We start from the raw sequence: 19,554 nt of genomic DNA, 5'->3' as shown, positions 1-19,554 counted from the left end.
GATAGCTATAGACTGCTTAAGGGCATCCTGTCAAATCTCAGTGGTATGTATGTTGAAACGTAGATAATAAAAGCAATACTGAATAAGGAGAGTCACAAACATTTTAGTTTGTCAAGTTAAATTATCCAAAAACAAATAAAATGTGGCTAAGGATACATATAAAAACTATAAATATTTAAGGGTCACTTGCAACATGCCTTCCTGTGTTCTTTGCACTAAAGAAAATATAACTGCTATTATAAACCCTCATTTGCAAGGTGGACTTTTTAAACTGTGGTTACCTACTTTCTTATTAACTATAAGAAGCATGGATCCACATATTGAAGCTGAATTTCTTTTAAAGTTTACTACCAACAAATGTAAATAGATTTTGACTTTACCAAATAAAGTCTCACATGATTTCATGATATTAGCTATGGGTTTGTCATATAGGGCAACATTGTCTTTTAAAAATACAGGAGGGAAAAAGGCTTCCACAGACTGTATTTATTCATTCTCACACTGCTATAGAGAGCTACTGGGTAATTTATGAATAAAAGAGGTTTAATCGACTTACATTTCCACAGGCTATGCAGAAGGCATGGCTGGGAAAGCCTCAGGAAACTTACATTCACGATGGAACGTGAAGGGGAAGCAGGCATGGTCTTCACAGGGCCAGAGGAGGAGAAAGAGACAGAGCAAAGGGAAAAGCGCTACACACTTCCAAACAACCGGATCTCATGAGAACTCTGTCATGAGAACAGTAAAGAGGAAGTTCACCCTCATGATTCAATAACCTCCCACACATGGGAATTACAATTTGACAGATTTGGGTGAGGACACAGAGCCAAACCATATGATTCCACTCCTGGCCCCTCCCAAATCTCATGTGCATCTCACATTTCAAAACAAAATCATGCCTTCTTAACAGTCCCCCAGGTCTTAACTCATTTCAGCATCAACTCAAAAGTCAAAGTCCAGTCTCATCTGAGACAAGGCAAGTCACTTCTATCTATGAGCCTGAAAAATCAAAAACAAGTTAGTTACTTCCAAGATATAATGGAGGCATAAGCATTGAGTAAATGCTCCCATTTCAAAAGGAAGAAATTGGCCAAAACAAAGGGGCTACAGGCCCCATGAAAGTCTGAAACCCAGCAGGGCAGTCATTAAATCGTAAAGCTCTAAAATGATCTCCTTTGGCTCCATGTCTCACATCCAGGCCACACCAATACAAGAGGTAGACTCCCAAGGCCTTGGGCAGCTCCACCCCTATGGCTCTGCAGGGTACAGCTTTTGTGGCTGCTTTCATGGACTGGTGTTGAGTACCTGTGGCTTCCAGATGCACACTGCCAGCTGTTGGTGGATCTATCATTCTAGGGTGTGGAGGATGGTGGACCTCTTCTCACAGCTCTACTAGGCAGCGCCTCAGTGGGGACTCTGTGTTGGGGCTCCAAAGCCATATTTCCCCTCTCAACTGCCCTAGTAGAGGTTCTCCATAAAAGCTCCACCCCCACAGGAGACATCTGCCTGCACATCTTGGTGTTTCCATATATCCACTGAAATCTAGGCAGACTCCCAAACCTCAGCTCTTGCCTTCTGTGCACTCACAGGCCCAACACCATGTGGCAGCTGCCAAGGCTTGGGGATTGCAACCTCTGAAGCAATGGCCTAAGCTGTACCTTGGCCCCTTTTAGCCACAGCTGGAGCTAGAGCAGCTGGGATACAGGGCACCATATCCTGAGGCTGTGCAGAGCAGTGGGGCCCTCAGCTTGGCCTACAAAACCATTTTTCCTTCCTAGACCTCCAGGCCTGTGATGGGAGAAGCTGCCTGGAAGGTCTCTGAAATGTCTTGGAGGCATTTCCTCATTGTCTTGGCTATTGACATTTGACTCCACTTTACTTGTGCAAATTTTACACCCAGCTTGAATTCCTTCCCAGAAAATGTGTTTGCTTTTCTACCACATGGTCAAGCTACAAATTTTCGAGACTTTTATGCTCTGCTTCCCTTTTAATAAAAGTTCCAATTTCAGACCATCTCTTTGCAAACGCATATGAGCTTACAGTATTAGAAGCAGCTAGGCCACCTTTTGAATGCTTTGCTGCTTTGAAAATTTCCTCCACCAGGTACCCTAAATCATCTCTCTCAAGTTCAAAGTTCTACAGATCTCTAGGGAGGGGGCACAATGCCACCAGTCTCTTTGCTAAAGCATAGCAAGAGTGACATTTACTCCAGTTCCCATTAAGTTCCTCATCTCCATCTGAGACTACTCTAGTCTGGACTTCATTTTCCATATCACTATCAGCATTTTGTTCACAATAATTTAGCATGTCTTTAGGAAGCTCCAAACTTTCTTTCATCTTTCTTTCTTCTTCTGAGCTCTCCAAACTATTCCAGCCTCTGCTCATTACCCAGTTCCAAAGTCATTTCCACATTTTCAGGTATCTTTAGAGCAATGCCCCACTCTCTGGTACCAATTTTCTATATTAGTCCCTTCTCACACTGCTATAAAGAACTACCTGTGACTGGGTAATTTATGAATAAAAAAGGTTCATCTGACTCACAGTTCCACAGGCTGTAAAGGAGGCATGGCTGGGGAGTCCTCAGGAAGCTTACAATCATGGTGCAAGGCAAATGAGAAGCAGGCACATTGTTCATATGGCCAAAGCAGGAGAGAGAGAGAGAGAGAGAGAAAGAGAGAGAGAAGGGGAATGTGCTGCACACTTTCAAACAACCAGATCTTGTGAGAACTCTATCATGAGAACTGCAAGGGGGAAATCTACCCCCGTGATTCAGTCACCTCCCACCAGGCCCCTCCTTCGACACGTGGGGATTATCATTCAACATGAGATTTGGGTAGGGACATAGAGCCAAATTATATCACAGACCAACAAAATAAAAACAGGGAGTTCCTCATCTCTAGACCAGTCTTATAAGAAGTGTCAAGGGGAGTTCTTCAAGTTGAAATGACAGGATGCTAAACAGCAACATGCAAGCATATCAAAGCATAAATTTCACTGGTAAAGATAAATATATGGACAAATGAAGAATAATGTAATACTGTAGGGTGGCACATAAAACATTTTTAGCCCTAGTACAAAGGCTAAAAGATAAAACTATAAAGGATAACTATAACTACAAAAATTGGTTAATAGATACATAGTGTAAAAGAAGCAAGTTCTGACATCAATAACATAGTGTTGAGAAGGAAGTAAAAGTATAGAGGGTTTTCTTTATGCAATTGAGGCTATCAGCTCAAATAGGCTATTAGAACTACAAGAAATGTTATGCTAACATCATGGTAATCAAAAAGAAAAAAACCTATAGCAAATACAAAAAAAATAAAGACAAAATAATCAAAGTATATCACTACAAAAAAAATCAAAACATAAAAACAGCAAAAGAGAAAAAGAACAAAAGAACTAAGAAACAGAAAACGATTAGCAAAATGGCAATAGTAAATCCTTACCTATCAATAATTATTTGAAATGTAATGGATTAAGTTCTCTAATCAAAATATATAGAGTAGCTGAATGGATTTAAACATATATATTGAACTATATTATGTCTACAAGACATTCAAATTTAAGAGCACAAATAGGCTGAAAATAAAGAAATTGAAAATGATATTCCATGTAAATGGAAACCAAAGAGAGCAAGGGAGGCTATATTTACATGAGACAAAATAGACTTTAGATCAAAAACTGCTGCAAGAGAAATGAAGGTCATTACATAAAGATAAAAGTGTCAATTCAACAGGAAGCTATAACAATTACAATATATATGGACCCAATATTAGAGCACCTAAAATATAAAGCAAACATTGGGAGATCTAAAGGAAATAGATAATACAATAATAGGAGACTGCAGCACCCATTTACAATAATGGACAGATAACCCAGACAAAAATATCAAGATGAGAAATAAAAATAAAATCCTAAGCCCTCCAACCAACTGAATGGACCCCCACTTAACCAAGGGGCCCTAATATAAATCATGAAAACTGAAGTCTTACCATGACAGAATAGGAGATGGGACATGCCTCATTCTACCATCTCCCTCACTGGACACCATTAGGCTCTCTTTCCTAAGGGCCAAACAGAAACCTGCTTTTTGAAAGAACTCACTCTACCCCTGGTATCAAGGGTTGCCTTATGCTGCTCCTCCCTTTTGCAGTTTTAACCAGCACTTGTTCCTGCTAAAAGACCACTGACCACAGAGTGATTCTGGCCACTCTATGCACATTGCACAGTGAGGGTTTTCATGTCTTCTGCTTTACCTTTTGGCATCAGAGGGCCAAAATTTTCATGCTTGGATCGTGCTAACACTGCTATTTTTTGAACATGGGTCCCATGGAGGGGCCTGAAGCTCAACTGTACATGCACATTTCTCCTTTCATAAATACTCATGACTCCTCCTATAGCTTATTAAATATGTATATTTGGCTACCACATTCAGCATAAAGCCCTGTCTTATTCTTTCTACCTTTGAAGTATCTGTTTCTGGCTTCTGACTAGAGGCTATGCTTCCTAGCCTGTAAGAATGGCCACCCTGCAGGCTGTAGCCCTTTATGAGAAATAAAGCTCTCCTTTTGAAATTTCTGAACCTTGTCATTGTTCAATTGACAAAGGAAACAGCAAACTTGAATAACACTATAGACCAAATGGACATAACAGACATAAAAAGAACATTCCACCAACAGAAACAAGATACACATTCTTCTCAAGCACACATGGAACATTCCAGGACAGATCACATGCTAGGTGGTAAACCTATCTTACATACTTAAGATTGAATTTATCCAAATAACTTTTCTGAACACAATGGAATAAAACTAGAAACCAATAACAAAAGGAAAACAGAAAAATTCACAAAAACAACTGGATCAAAGAATATATGAAAAGAGAAATTAGAAAATATTTCAAGACACATAAAAATGAAATGTAACATAATAAAACTAATGGGATCTAGCAAAAGCAGTACTGAGAGGGAAATTTATAAGAATAAATGCCTGCATTAAAAAAGAAGAAATCTCAAATAAACACCCTAACATTACACCTCAAGGAATGAGAAAAATAAGAAGAAACTATGCCCAAGGGTAACATAAGGAAGAATATAATAAAAAGTAAAGCAGAAATAAATGAAATAGAGAATGGAAAAACAACACAAGGAACAGAGTAACTGTTTGTCTTTTGAAAAGACAAATACAATAAATAAAGCCTTAGCTAGACTAAGAAAAAGGAAGAAGACTCAAATAAGTAAGTCCATAATCAATGCTACCAAAATAAAAAGATAGTAAGGGATTGTTATAATCAATTATACACCAACAACCTTATCAACCAAGAAGAAACAAATTTCTAGAAACAACCTACCAAGAATGAATAAATAAGAAATAGAAAGCCTGAGCAGACCAATAAAAAAATAAGGAAAAATAAAATATAACAAAAAAGATCAGTATTCAAAAATTTCCCAAGAAAGAAGCCTAGGACAAGAAAGTTTCACTGGTGAATCCTACTAAACATCTAAAGAAGAATCAATTAAATCCTTCTTAAACTGTTTGAAAAATGGAGAAGAAAGAGTACTTCCAAACTTGGTCTATGAGGCCAGCACCAAAGCCAGACAAAGACACCACAAACAAAGAAAACTACAGGCCAGTATCTTTGCTGAACATGACTGGAAAATTCCTCAAAAAATATTAGCAAACCACACTTGACAGCATATTAAAATAATTATACACCATGATCAAATAAGATTTATCCTTGGGATGCATGTTCAACACATTGAAATCAATTAATGTGATAAATGACATTACCAAAATGAAGGGGAAAAATGGCACAATCATTACAATAAATGCAGAAAAAGCATTTGGCAAAATTTTATACCATTTTATCATAAAAAACACTTAATATATTTGGTATAAAAATTTATAGCTGAGTGTGGTGGCTCATGCCTGTAATCCCAGCACTTTGGGAGACCAAGGCAGGAAAATGACTTGAGACCAGGAGTTTGAGACCAACCTGCGTAACATAGCAAGATTCCATCTCCACAAAAAAACAAAATAAAATAAAATAAGCTGGGCATGGTATAGTCCTAGATACTCAGGAAGCTGAGGCAGGAAGATCACTTGAGCCTAGGAGTTTGAGGTTGTAGTGAGCTATGATCACACCACTGTGCTCCAGCCTGGGTGACAGCAAGACCCTGCCTCAAAAAAATTTTTAAAAAAGGAACATACCTCAACAGAATAAAGACTATATATGAAAGCCCCAGCTACGTCATACTCAATGGTGAAAAACTGAAAACTTTTCTTCTAAAATCTGGAACAAGGCAAGGATGCCCACTATTGCCACTTCTATTCAACATAGCCCTAAAAATTTTAGCCAGACCAATTGGGTAGGAAAAGAAATAAAAGGCATGTAAATCAAATGGAAGAAATAAAATTAACTCTGTTTGCAGATGACATGTTTTATATGTAGAAAACCCAGAAGACCCCACAAAAAAAAAACTGTTAAAACTAATATGAATTTTCATCAAAGTTGCAAGATACAAAATCAACATACAAAAATCAGTTGCATTTCTATACACTGACAATGAACTATCCAAAAAGGAAATTAAGAAAACAATTCCATTTACAAAATTTTTTAAATACTTAGAAGCAAACTCAACCAAGGAAGTAAAAAATCTCTACTGAAAACTACAAAACATTGAAAAAAGAAATTAAAGCAGATGTAAATAAATTGAAGGACATTCCTATGTTCATTGAAAGAATTGATATTGTTAAAATGTCCACACTATCCACTACCCTGTAGATTCTGTTATCTACAGATTCAATGCATTCCTATTAAAATCCCAATAGAATTTTTACATAATAAGAAAAATAATGCTAAAATTCATGTAAAACCAGAAAAGATCCTAGCCAGCCAAAGCAATTTTGAACCAGCATATAATTGGAAGCATCACACTCCTTGGTCTTAAAGTCTACTACACAGCTATAATAATCAAAACAGCATGGTACTGTCATTAAAAACAGACAGGTTGACCAATGGAACACAACAGAGAGCCCAAAAATAAATTCACACATGTACAGTGAACTGATCTTCAAAAAGAGTGCCAAGAATACACAATGAGAAAAAAAAAGTCTCTTTAATAAATGAGGTTGGGTAAATTAGATATATACATGCAAAAGAATAAAATTGGTCTCTTATTTTGCACCATATACAAAATCAACTCAAAACTGATTAAAGACTTAAACATAAATCCTGAAATTACAAAACTTTTCAAATAAAACATAGGATGCAATGGTATGTGCCTGTAATCCAAGCTACTTGGGAGGGTGAGGCAGGAAGTTCACTGGTGTTCAAGAGGTCAAGAGTAGTCTGGGCAACATAACAAGACCCCATCTCAAAGAAGGAATAAGGAAGGAAAGAAAAAGAAGGAAAGGAAAGGAGAGGAAAGGAGAGGAGAGGAGAGGAGAGGAGAGGAGAAGAGGGAAGGGAAGGGAAGAAGGGAAGAAAAAAAGGGAAGAGGAAGAGAAAAAGGGAAGAGGAAGAGAAAAAGGGAAGAGAAAAAGGGAAGAGGAAAGGAAAAAGGGAAGGGAAAAGGGAAGGGAAAGGGAAAGGGAAGGGAAAGGGAAAGGGGAAGGGAAGGGAAGGGGAAGGGAAGGGAAAGGGAAAGGGAAAGGGAAAGGGAAAAGGAAAGGGAAAGGGAAAGGGAAAGGGAAAGGGAAAGGGGAGGGGAAGGGAAGGGAAGGGAAAAGAAAAGAGAGAAAAGAGGCAGGGAGGGAGGGAGGCAGAAAACAGAGAAAAACCTTCTTGACATTGGCCCTGGCAATGATTTCTTAGACATGACACCAAAAGCACAAGGAATGAAAAAAAAAATAGACAAGTGGTATTACATCAAACTAAAAAGCTTCTGTACAGCAAAGGAACTAATCAATAATATGAAAAGGCAACATGAAAGGGGCAGAGCAAGATGGTACAATAGGACTTCTTAATGATCATTCCTCTGCCAAAACATCAATTTAAACACCTATCCATGCATGAAAATCTTTTACAATAGCTAAGCAAACCAGGTAAGAGATCACAGTACTGGGTATAGCATAGAAATGAGAAAAGATGCATTGAAGAGGGTAGGAAAGACAGCTTTACATTACCAATGTCACCTCTCCCTCAATCCCAGACAGCAGAGCATGTAGAGGAAAAAACCTCCACTCAGGGAAAAAACAGGGAAGTGAGCAAAGGAGTTTGCCTTAGACCCCAAATCTAGGCCTGCTACAGAAAAACCCAGCATAAGGAAAGCTTTCACAGTCCCAGACTCCAGGCTGATACCTGTAGACTCAGCCTCCAAATCTTCCCTCACGCCAGGCCAGACCCTACAGCCCAGGTTTCAGGCCTGTGTGGCGGACTCAATCTCCAGGCCACATCACTGCTTGGCCTGCCTCAGCTCCATGGCTGTCTCAGCAGAAGCAGGTTTTGGGTCTACCCCACTGCCATCTTAGGCCTAACGGCCACAAGCTTCAAGCCCACCTCATCATCAGCTTGGCTCCAGCAGACCCAGACTTAAGGCTTGCTCCATTGCCAGCTCAGCCCCAGGAGTCCCATGCTTTGAGCCCACTCACCTGCTGACCCAAACGGTTGACCAGCTAGCCCAAGGGCTCCAGCAGCAAGCCTGCCCATGGTCCACAAGAGACAGTCTGCCCAGAATCCCTGGCCAGGCTAACTGTTGAACTTCCCCAGACAAAGCCAGTCTGTGAAGACTGGAATAAATACCTGTTTCTTCAGATACACAGACACCAAGACATATAGCAAAGATAAAGAATATTCAGGGAAACATGACATTATCAAAGGGACAAACTAAAGTACCAGGGACTAACCCTAAAGAGATGGAGATGTACAAACTGACAAAAAATTCAAGAAAAGGCAACCTATGGAATTAGAAAAAATATTTGCAAACCTTATATCTGACAAAGAGTTAATACTGAAAATATATAAGAAGCTCAAACAACTCAATAGCAAAAAAACAGAAAACCCAATTTTTTATTTTATTTTTATTTTTTTGAGATAGAGTCTCACTCTGTTACCCAGGCTGGAATGCAATGCCGCAATCTCAGCTCACTGCAACCTCCAACTCCTGGGTTCAAACAATTCTCCTGCCTCAGCTTCCTGAGTAGCTGAGACTACAGGCATGTACCACCACATTTGGCTAATTTTTTTATTTTTAGTAGAGATGGGCTTTCACCGTGATGGCCAGGCTGGCCTCGAACTCCTGACCTCAAGTGATCCACCTGCCTTGGCCTCCCAAAGTGGCGGGGTTACAGGCATGAGCCCCCACATCTAGCCAGAAAACCCAATTTTAAAAATAGACTAAGAACTTAAATAGACATTTAGTCTATGGCCAATAGGTAATGGGGCCAATAGGTAATGAAAAACTGCTTAATATCACTAATCATTGGAGAAATGCAAATAGAAGCCACAATGAGATACTACTTCACACCTGTTAGGGTAGCTATTTTCAAAAAAAAACATATATATATAAAATATATAAATTATATAAACATATATATTTATATATAAACAGATACATGAACATACATATTTATATATAAACAGATACGTAAACATATATATAATTACATAAACTTTTACATATAATTATATATAGGATTACATAAACTTTTACAAATAATTATATATAATCACATAAACTTTTATATATAATTATATATATAATTATATAAACATATATAATTACATATATTATGTAAACATATATGTACTTATACGTATAATTACATATATTATGTAAACATATATGTACTTATACGTATAATTACATATATTATGTAAACATATATGTACTTATACGTATAATTACATATATTATGTAAACATATATGTACTTATACGTATAATTACATATATTATGTAAACATATATGTACTTATACGTATAATTACATATATTATGTAAACATATATGTACTTATACGTATAATTACATATATTATGTAAACATATATGTACTTATACGTATAATTACATATATTATGTAAACATATATGTACTTATACGTATAATTACATATATTATGTAAACATATATGTACTTATACGTATAATTACATATATTATGTAAACATATATGTACTTATACGTATAATTACATATATTATGTAAACATATATGTACTTATACGTATAATTATATATATAATTATATAAACTTATACATATAATTATACGTATAATTATATATATAATTATATATAATTATATATATAATTATATATAAAATTATATATATAATTATATATAATTATATATAAAATTAAATTATATATATAATTATATATAAAATTAAATTATATATATAATTATATATAAAATTTATATATAATTATATATAAAATTAAATTATATATATAATTATATATAAAATTAAATTATATATAATTATATATATAATTATATATAAAATTAAATTATATATAATTATATATATAATTATATATAAAATTAAATTATATATCTAATTATATATCTATATATCTAATTATATATCTAATTATATATATAATTATATATATAATTATATAAACTTATACATATAATTATATATATAATTATATAAACTTATACATATAATTATATATATAATTATATAAACTTATACATATAATTATATATCTAATTATATATATAATGATATAACTTATACATATAATTATATATATAATGATATAACTTATACATATAATTATATATAATGATATAACTTATACATATAATTATATATATAATGATATAACTTATACATATAATTATATATATAATGATATAACTTATACATATAATTATATATATAATGATATAACTTATACATATAATTATATATATAATGATATAGCTTATACATATAATTATATATATAATGATATAACTTATACATATAATTATATATATAATGATATAACTTATACATATAATTATATATATAATGATATAACTTATACATATAATTATATATATAATGATATAACTTATACATATAATTATATATATAATGATATAACTTATACATATAATTATATATATAATGATATAACTTATACATATAATTATATATATAATGATATAACTTATACATATAATTATATATATAATGATATAACTTATACATATAATTATATATATAATGATATAACTTATACATATAATTATATATATAATGATATAACTTATACATATAATTATATATATAATGATATAACTTATACATATAATTATATATATAATGATATAACTTATACATATAATTATATATATAATTATATGTATAAGTTATATCATTATATATATAATTATATAACTTATACATATAATTATATATATAATGATATAACTTATACATATAATTATATATGTAATTATATAACTTATACATATAATTATATATGTAATTATATAACTTATACATATAATTATATATGTAATTATATAACTTATACATATAATTATATATGTAATTATATAAACTTATATATATATAAATGCTGGCAAGAGTCAGAGAGGATACAAAGAATGTTTTTACACTGTTAGTGGAGGTATAAATTGTTTCTATGGAAAAATACTGTAAAAGTTCCTCAAAAAATTCAAAATAGAAATATATGATCCAGCAATCCTACTTCTGGGTATATTTTCAAAGGAATTGAAATCAGGATCTCAAAGAGATATCCACACTCCCGTGTTCACTGCAGCACTACTCACAATAGCCAAGATATGGAAGCAACCTAAATTCCCACCAACAAATGAAGGGATAAAGAAAATGTTGTATGTTCATATAATGGGATATTATAAAAAGGAAGAAAATCCTGCCATTTGTGGCAACTTAGAATAATCTGGTGGACATTATGCTAAGCAAAAGGAACCAGACACAGAAGTACAAGTACTATATGATACCAATTACATGATGAATCTGGTCAGAAAGAAAACACAATTTATCACTGGCAAAATTCCATTGCTGAATGGCAATATGGAATAACACTTAATGGAAAGTACACCCCACATGCATGCTAGAAGATATTTCACTTTAGAGCTGGATAAAGCCATTCATAAGCAAAGCTTAAACCATTTCTTCACATATGCAGTAGGCATTTATGAGAAAACTGTGGGGTTTTTTTTCTGTTGCTGAAAACTCATGATACAGTAGACGAAATACTTTTTACATTGGTTAATGATTACTTTTCGTATTAAAATAAAATAGAAAAAGATAAAATATGTCGTGATTGCTACTAACAGAGTAGCATCTACGAATGCAGCAATGAACAGTGTAGCTAATCAAATTTAAAAGCTTGCTTCTTAATGCCAATTACTACACTCCATTAGTCATAGACAACAGTTGATTTTGCCTCCTAATCTTGATTTAACATTGAAGGAAATGGTGAAAAAGTGAATACAATTATATTGTGGCCCTAAGCGTAAGTATTTTAAGGCTGCCTAATAAAAAATTTAAAAAAAATAGTAATGTGCAATCCTGCTTTCTTCTGCTAGGTCCTGCTGGTCATTAAGAGAAAAGGTGTGCACACAGGTTGGGCAATAAGAGAATCAAACAGTTCTCCACCAGCCATTAACACCAGGGTACATATATCAGTAATGAATTCCGTGTCTTGAATAGCCTAAAATTTATAACCTCTGAGTAGAAAAAATAATAATATTGAGGCTAAGATATGATAAGAAGGCTAGACTAGAAAGAAAAGTATTTATTCATCAGAAAAAATAACAAATGACATGTTATTGTGCATATTTTTAAAATGCCTTCAAAATGCTTCTAAAAACATTATAAAATGCTTTCCAGAGCCAAATACATTCAACTCTGGGTTAGGAAGCACTTTACTATTATCCTCTAAATTAACAAAAAAAAAAAAAAAAAAAAAAAGAACTGAGCTCAGGTGTGAGTGATATACTCAATTGTCTAGTCACTTAGCATAGAACTGAAAGTTTCCATTCAGGTATAGAAAACAACTTGACAGTCAATTTCTGCCATAAATGGTGTCCTTCTAAGTTAATTTTTCTAATTTGCTAGTAATATGGAGTAAGAAAAACTGTGCCTGGTACACTGATTTATTGGCCACAATACTTCACTTCTCTCACATCCAACACCCTTGCCATGACATCATAACTGGGGGAGGAGGTTGGATAATATATTCTTAGCCCTTAGTTTGGGGCTTGACTATGTGATTTGTTTTGGTCAGTGAGATATCAGCGGGCATGACACAAGAAAGAGTGCGATATGTGCTTGCCTGGGTCAGACTGTCTTCTTTGCACCTATGCCATCTTCACAAGGAGAAAAATGTCACACTAACCCGCTGATCAAAAAATGAGGGACATATCAGAAGAGCACTCTCAGCTCACAGGAAGACTAGCACCTGAAGCAGATGTAGATGCACAAACTTGTGAGCAAAAGAAAGGCTTACTTTGGTATCACACTGAGATGATCTGATTGCTATGCACCATTATTGAGGAGAGACTCCACTAGTGAAAATTTTCAGCTGGAATAGCTTTAAATTCTGGCTATGGCTCATCAAGCAGAAGTAGATGTTTTGCTTGATTAAAAACAGCATAATCTTTTTAACCGATATAAAACTATTATTATCAACAATATTTTTAACTTGCCTGATTTTATTGCTTTTAAATTGTGTTAAAATTTTTTAATTTACCTTGTTGTTTCCTATATGAGCTGAAAGCCCATTAAGTAGTCCATGATTGCTTATAATATACAAAACGCTGAACTGAAAACTTATGTCAAATACAGTATACTGTAAACAGTATTAAAATTAAGTACCTTGAACTGCTAAGTTAGCAAAAATTCGTTTACATATACACACATACACAAACACACACACACACACACACACAGTCCTTAAATGGTTAGGGGGGTAAAAATTCAGGTTTTCTCTTGTGCATATATTATTCCTATTTAATGCAGTATATTAATCTTACTCATGTGTAGACAACCTATTTTTACATAAAACGTATCCTAAACAATTCAATTATTCCCTGGAAATCATGAAAGCAATCAAGTTTCTGTAACTGTGACTGCCACTAGGGCAATATTTTTCTTCTTTTCTCCATATCTGCTTTAGTAGCTAAAAATATGACTGAATCTATTCTATCCACCAAATGAGCCAAATTGGCTCTCATGGCTCAGATACTTTGTGAAAGGCACTTGATGTGACCATATGGGATATTGATAACAACTAGAGTAACAGTAGACATTTCAGATACTTTATTTTTTTCTGTATTTTTACATTATTCCTGATGTATTTGAAACCATGGCAAATGTTCAGGCAGCTTAATTGTTTTATAAAGATTTGTATAAAATCTAGAGACTATGAAATTATTTTACAGATCCCATTGTTTTGTTATTTTTAATAGGAATTATATTTGTGAGGGAATGTGACAGGAGCAAGAATCAGGCTTTAAATTTTTAAATCTCTATTGTGTGAATATTCTAAAATATATTTTATAGCTAAAATAAAAGTTAGCATTTTAAGAGATAGACAGCAACACAATAATAATGGGGGGTTTCAATATCCCACTGACAGCACTAGACAGGTCATCGAGACAGAAAGTCAAGAAAGAAAAAATGAACTCAAATTACACCCTACAACAAATGGACTTAACAGATATTTACAGAACATTCTACCCAACAACTGAAGAATATACATCCTATTAATTAGCACATGGAACATACTCCAAGATAGCACATATGATAGGCAACAAAACAAGTCTCAATACATTTAAGAAAACTGAAATGATATCAATTACTCTCTCAGACCACAGTGGAATAAAATTGAAAATCAACTCCAAAGGAACTCTTAAAACCATGCAAATACACAAAAATTAAATAACCTGCTCCTGAATGATCTTTGGGTCAAAAATGAAATCAAAATGGAAATTAAAAAATTATTTAAACTCAACAATAATAGTGACACAAACTATCAAAACCTCTGGGAAACAGCAAAAGTAAGTGCTAAGAGGAAAGTTCATAGCCTTATCAAGAAGTCTGAAAGAGTACAAATAGACAATCTAAGGTCACACCTCAAGGAACTAGAGAAAAAAGAACAAACTAAACCCAAACCCAGTGGAAAAAAAGAAATAACCAAGATCAGAGCAAAACTAAATAAAAATGAAATGAAACAAAAGATAATAAAACAAAAGTCTTCTTCTTTGAAAAGATAAATAAAATTGACAAACCCTTTGTGAGATTAACAAGAAAAAAGAGAAAAGACCCAAATAAGTTCAATTAGAAGCAAAACAGGAGCCTTACAATCAATACCACAGAAATACAAAATATCATTCAAGGCTACTATAAACACCTTTATGCACACAAAGTAAAAATCCTGGAGGAGTTGGATAAATTCCTGGAAAAATACAACTCTCCTAGATTAAACCAGGAAGAAATAAAAACTCTGAACAGATCAATAACAAGTAGCGACATTGAAATAGTAATAAAAAAAATTGCCAACAAACAATGTCCAGGACCAGACAGATTCACAGCTGAATTATACTGGGCATTCAAAGAAGAATCGGTACTAATCCTATTGACACTATGCTGCAAGATAGAGATTCCTCCCTCAATCATTCTATGGAGCCAGTATCACCCTAATACCAAAACCAGAAATGAACATAACAAAAAACGAAAACTACAGACCAGTATCCCTGATGAACATAGATGCAAAAATTCTCAACAAAATACTGTCTAGCCAAATCCAACAGCATATCAAAAAGATAATCCACCATGATCAAGTGAGTTTCATACCAGGGATGCAGGGATGGTTTAACACCCACAAGTCAACAAATGTGATACACCATATAAGTAGAATTAAAAACAAACAAACAAAAATCACATCATCTCAATAGATGCAGAAAAAGCATTTGACAAAATCCAGCATCGCTTTATGATTAAAACCCTTAGCAAAATCAGTATAGAAGGGACAAGATTAAGGTAAGAAAAGCAATCCATGAAAATCCCACAGCCAACATTATACTGAATGGAAAATGTTGAAAGCATTCCCCCTGAGAACTGGAACAAGACAAGGATGTCCACTTCTACCATTTCTATTCAACATAGTACTTGAAGTCCTAGCCAGAGCAATCAGACAAGACAAAGAAATAAAGAGCATCCAAATCTGTAAAGAGTAAGTCAAACTGTCACTGTCCACCAATGACATGATCATATACCTAGAAAAGCCCAAGACTAATCCAAAAAGCTCCTAGAACTGATAAATGAATTCAGCAAAGTTTCAGGATACAAAATTAATGTACACAAATCAGTAGCTCTGCTATACACCAACAGTGACCAAGCTGAGACTCAAATCAAGAACTCAATCCATTTTACAATAGCCACAAAAAAAAAAAAGTACTTAGGAATATACCTAACCGAGGAGGTGAAAGACCTCTACAAGGAAAACTACAAAACACTGCTGAGAGAAATCATAGATGACAAAAACAAATGGAAACACCATCCCACGCTCATGGATGGGTAGAATCAGTATTTTGAAAATGACCATACTGCCAAAAGCAATCTACAACTTCAATGCAATTCCCATCAAAATACTTCACAGAACTAGAAAAAAAAATCCTAAAATTCATATGGAACCAAAAAAGAGCCTGCATAGCCAAAACAAGACTAAGTGAAAAGAACAAATATGGAGGCATCACAGTACCTGACTTTAAACTATACTACAAGACTATAGTTACCAAAACAGCCTGGTACTTGTATAAAAAATAGGCATGTAGACCAATGGAACAGAATAGAGAACCAAGAAATAAAGGTAAATACTTAAAGCCAACGGAACTTCAACAAAGCAAAGAAAAACATAAAGTGGGGAAAGGACACCCTATTCAACAAATGGTGCTGGGATAATTGGCAAGCCACATGAAGATGAATGAAACTGAATCCTCATCTCTCATCTTATACAAAAATCAATTCAAGATGGATCAAAGACTTAAATCTAAGACCTGAAACCATAAAAATTCTAGAAGATAACATGGGGAAAACTCTTCTAGATATTGACTTAGGCAAAGACTTCATGACCAAGAACTCAAAAGCAAATGCAACAAAAACAAAGATAAATAGATGTGACTTAACTAAAAGGCTTCTGCATAGCAAAAGAAATAATCAGCAGAGTATACAGACAACCCACAGAGTGGGAGAAAATCTTTACAATCTATACATTCAACAAAGGACAAATATCCAGAATCTACAAGGAAGTCAAACAAATCAGCAAGAAAAAACCAATCCCATCAAAAAGTGGGCTAAGGACATGAATAGACAGTTCTCAAAAGAAGATATACAAATGGCTAACAAACAAATGAAAAGATGTTCAAAATAACTAATTATCAGGGAAATGCAAATCAAAATCACAATGCAATACTACCTTACTCCTGCAAGAATGACTATAATCAAAAAACCAAAATATAATAGATGTTGGCAGGGATGCAATGAAAAGGGAACACTTCTACACTGCTGGTGGGAATGTAAACTAGTACAACCACTATGGAAAATAGTGTGGAGATTCCTTAAAGAACTAAAAGTAGAACTACCATTTGATCCAGCAATCCCACTACTCGGTATGTACCTAGAGGAAAAGAAGTTATTATACAAAAAAGATACTTGCATATGCATGTTACAGTAGCACAATTCACAATTTCACAAAAAACATGAAATCAGCCCAGACCCCCATCAATCAATGAGTACATAAAGAAAATGTGGTACATATATACTACAGAATACTATTCATACATAAAAAGGAATGAAACAATGGCATTCACAGAAACATGGATGGAGTTGGAGACCATTATTCAAAGTAAAGTAACTCAGGAATGGAAAACCAAACGTCGTAGGTTTTCACTTATAAGTGGGAGCTAAGCTACAAGGACGCAGTCATAAGAATGATACAATAGACTTCAGGGATTCAGGGGAAAGGGTGGGAAGTGGGTGAGGAATGAAAAACTACACATTGGGTGCAGTGTACACTGCTTGGGTGATGGGTGCACCAAAACCTCAGAAATCACCACTAAAGAACTTATACATGTAACCAAATACCACCTGTTCTCCTAAATCTATTGAAATTTTAAAAATAAGTAAATAATAAAATTCTTTAAAAATTAGCATTTTAAATGTTACAAATCTAGCATTTGTTTCGGAAAAACTATAACTCATTATCATCTTTATTGAAGCACTATTTACAATAGCCAAAATATGGAATCAACCTAAATGCCCATAAATGAATGAATGGATAAAGAAAATGTGGTGTATATATGTATACACACACAAACACACACACACACACACACACACACACACACACACACACAGTGGACTATTATTCAGCCATAAAATAAAATTTTGTCATTTGCAGTAACATGGATGGAAATCGAGGTCATTGTGAAATAAGGTCATAAGTGAAATAAACCAGGCTCAGAAAGACAAATATTGCATGTTCTTACTTATATGGGAGCTTAAAAAAATAAGTGGATCTCATGGATGTAGAGACTAGAATGACACTTATCAGAGACTGGGAAAAATAGAATGAAGAGGATAATGAACGGAGGTTAGTTAATGGGTGCAAAAATACAGTTAGATAGAAGGAATAAGTTCTAATGTTCAATAGTATAGTAGGGTGACTACAGTTAACAAGAATTTGTTGTATATTTCAAAATAGACAGAAGATTTGGAATGTTCTTCACACAAATAAATGATAAATGTTTTAGGTGATGAATATCTTAATTACCCTGATTAGATCATTACACATTGAATATGCATGTATCATATGCCACATGTATACCATAAATATGTGCAATTATTACATATCAACAAAAACATATATATAAAAAACTCAAAGTCTGATCTCACTTAGACATATCCTTCATTAAATTTAGTAAATCATCTCCAGAATTTATTCAACTGTACCCGTGACCCTGACTTACCCAACACTTACATTTGTTGCTGCTGTTGTTGGAAGTGCTGGTAGGGTGAAGTTTTTAATCAATACAAGAGGGCAAAAGCTCAGGACAATTCAAATTATTTTAATCTTTGATACATATTCTCAAGTTCAGAAGACTTCTAAAACAAATTGATTCATGATTCTTTGTTAATCAAATATGTATAACAATAAAAATGTGTTTTATTGAGATATATAGATATAGCTAGATATGGATAAAGATTATAGATATAGACTGCTATAGATATAGATATACAGCAAGTTCTCTAATAACATTTCCTTCAATGTTGTTTATAACATTGATGAAAAAATAATAATTGCTTCCCTGTCAGAACCACTGCCTGTGTGGTTTACACATCTTCACCATGTCTGTGTAGGTTTTCTCTGAGTGCGCCACTTTCCTCCCACAGCCCAAAGATGTGCACATTGGGTTAACTGGCCCAGAATGAGTGAATGTGGGTGTGTGTGTGAGTGCACCCTGTGATGAGATGGCATCGTGTCCAGGGCTGGTTCCCGCCTTCCACCCTGAGCCCATGGGATAGGCTCCAGCCACCGGTAACCCTGAACTGGAATAAGC

Source organism: Pongo abelii, chromosome 3 (genome assembly GCF_028885655.2).
Source record: "Pongo abelii isolate AG06213 chromosome 3, NHGRI_mPonAbe1-v2.0_pri, whole genome shotgun sequence".
Lineage (NCBI taxonomy): Eukaryota > Metazoa > Chordata > Mammalia > Primates > Hominidae > Pongo > Pongo abelii.
Note: the sequence above shows the minus strand (reverse complement) of the source record.